This window comes from Castor canadensis, chromosome 14 (assembly GCF_047511655.1).
Source record: "Castor canadensis chromosome 14, mCasCan1.hap1v2, whole genome shotgun sequence".
NCBI lineage: Eukaryota > Metazoa > Chordata > Mammalia > Rodentia > Castoridae > Castor > Castor canadensis.
Window position 1 is genome coordinate 110,309,629 of NC_133399.1, and position 3,160 is coordinate 110,312,788.

The following is a 3,160-nucleotide window of genomic DNA, read 5'->3' on the forward strand; positions in this document are numbered from 1 at the left end:
TCCAGAACACCAGCAGAGAGATCCATAAAAAGCTGGTGCCCACGTGAACTAAACAGAACATTCTCAAAAGAAGAAATTCAAATGGCCAGAAAACACATGAAAAAATGCTCACCATCTCTAGCAATAAAGGAAATGCAAATTAAAACCACACTAAGATTCCACCTCACTCCTGTTAGAACAGCCATCATCAGCAACACCACCAACAACAGGTGTTGGCGAGGATGCGGGGAAAAAGGAACCCTCTTACACTGTTGGTGGGAATGCAAACTAGTACACCCACTCTGGAAAAAAATTTGGAGGCTACTTAAAAAGCTAAACATTGATCTGCCATTTGATCCAGCAATACCACTCTTGGGGATATACCCAAAAGACTGTGACACAGGTTACTCCAGAGGCACCTGCACACCCATGTTTATTGCGGCACTATTCACAATAGCCAAGTTATGGAAACAGCCAAGATGCCCCACCACTGACGAATGGATTAAGAAAATGTGGTGTCTATACACAATGGAATTCTATGCAGCCATGAAGAAGAACGAAATGTTATCATTCGCTGGTAAATGGATGGAATTGGAGAACATCATTCTGAGTGAGGTTAGCCTGGCCCAAAAGACCAAAAATCGTATGTTCTCCCTCATATGTGGACATTAGATCAAGGGCAAACACAACAAGGGGATTGGACTATGAGCACATGATATAAGCGAGAGCACACAAGGAAGGGGTGAGGATAAGTAAGACACCTAAAAAACTAGCTAGCATTTGTTGCCCTTAACGCAGAGAAACTAAAGCAGATACCTTAAAAGCAACTGAGGCCAATGGGAAAAGGGGAACAAGTACTAGAGAAAAGGTTAGATCAAAAAGAATTAACCTAGAAGGTAACACCCATGCACAGGAATCAATGTGAGTCAATGCCCTGTATAGCTATCCTTATCTCAACCAGCAAAAACCCTTGTTCCTTCCTATTATTGCTTATACTCTCTCTACAACAAAATTAGAAATAAGGGCAAAATAGTTTCTGCTGGGTATTGAGGGGGGGGAGAGGGAGGGGGCGGAGTGGGTGGTAAGGGAGGGGGTGGGGGCAGGGGGAAGAAATGAACCAAGCCTTGTATGTACATATGAATAATAAAAGAAAAATGAAAAAAAAAAAAGCTGGTGCCCAGCCTGGCTGACGGATCATCTCAGGGCTAGCAACAACAGTATAAAAGACACAAGTGTCTCCCAAGGCCAGTCCCTCAAAGGACTGCTGCAAATTGATCAAAAGCCATAAGATTCTTTACACTCTTGTGTCTTAGAACCTACTCTCGGAAATTTATCTGAAAAGAAACATTCCAACAGAAAGGGGTGGGGAGAATCTATGCCCCAAAATGGTTTTTGCAGTCCTATGGACACTACAAAAACAAGGAAAAGAATATTACCTTACAGGGTAAAGAATCATGGTGCCAGGGGCTGGCTTTGTGGCTCAAGTGGTAGAGCGCCTGCCTAGCAAGTGTAAGGCGCTGAATTCAAGACCTAGTACCGCCAAAAAAGAATCCTGGTGCCTCAGCATGACCAGACACAAAGCAGATTCAGGCAATAAGAACAACCAACAGAAACAAGGTCTTGATACACTCAGTAGAAAAAGCAGATTAGCATCAAGGCACACTGCTATTTCAATAATGTAAAAACAAAGATGTGTCATCAAGGACTGGAAATGAATATCCAAAATTATAACAATAACTGCCTTAATTATAGGGGTGTTCCATTTTTAACCACACTGATTCCCAAGAACTGGTCTAGATTCCTATCAGCACTGGGGTCCCTGGGGCCTGGAACCTCACACACTAGACATCATCTGGTGTAATTTTTACCAAGCTAAAGAAGTTATGTAATCTCATTTCACTTTGCATTTCTCTAACTATTAATGGATTGGAGCATTATTTCAATTCTCTTTGGCTTAGGCTTTTTTTTTTCCCCAGTAACTTGAGCCTTTTCAGATTTTTCTCTTCCAAAAATTACTTCTTCCCACTTTTCCAATAAGTTGCCTGTTTCCCATGTTTGTTGGGGTTTTTGCTACATTCGAACTGGTCAAAGTGAGTTACAGGTCAGCCAGATTCACGGGATAAAGAAGCAGCTTGGCTCCTGGACAACCAGTCACATTGCAAAAAGACCTGAGACCTGCAGGTGCAGGGATGGGGAGGGTGGGGGGGAGAGTTGAATGGGAATGGTCTTTTCCCATTCTAATACAAAACGGTTGGACAGTGTTCACACAGCATTCCCTACCTTCCAAGATATTTCTGGATGATGCCACCCTACCACCCTGCCTGTTCTCTCCACCCACTTGTTTAATCTCACTGCTGACTTCTGAGCTGAGGCTACTCTCTAAGAATGGTAAACTCCTTTCTCCATGTGTTTCTACTTCTCTGTTCAAACACCCTTCCATTCATTTCAAGGCAAAAGACATTAACTTCAGCTTTTATTCAAGCTGCTGCTATCCCAAGAGAAAGACAACCTCCCCCCTTTGAATTTTTTTAATCACTGGATTCTTTTTTAAAACAAGAAATATGAGACCCATGTCTATCCCTCAAATACTACTAGAAATTGGAGATGATTTTTTTTCTAAAACTCGAAATGTTGAGATAGGGAATACCACCGTGCCCCTCACCAGCTGCCAACAGCTCTTATTCCTAATCCTAATTTCTGTGTGATTTCACTTTTATATCCGTATTCTCGCACATGAGGGTACTGCCTCCAAAACGCATAAATTGTGGCACACTTCTTTTGACAGGGTGGTTAGAAAAGGAGTCTGGGGATTGGAAGTAAATATGAGAGTTGTAGCTCGGCAAAGGGAGCAGGACCCTGAGGTTCTAAGGGAAAGGACACTGCAGGAATGGAAAAGCTTTCGTGAGGATAGACGGGGAGGAATTTGTGGGTGAAATGTCACTTAATATGCCCTACAATTTTCTGGCCCCATAATTGCAAGATTTCAAAAGACGCAATAAAATAAACGATTCTAATCCCTAACCCAGTGGCAATCCCAACAACCACGAAGGGCCGGACCTGAGCGGGACCTCCCCCGCTAGCAACCTGCCCGCCCTCCCCCCGCCCCGTCCCCCGCCTCCCCCCCACTCCCGCTCCGTCCCCCGCCTGCTAGCAACTTGGCATCTGGCAGAGGCCGAAATGC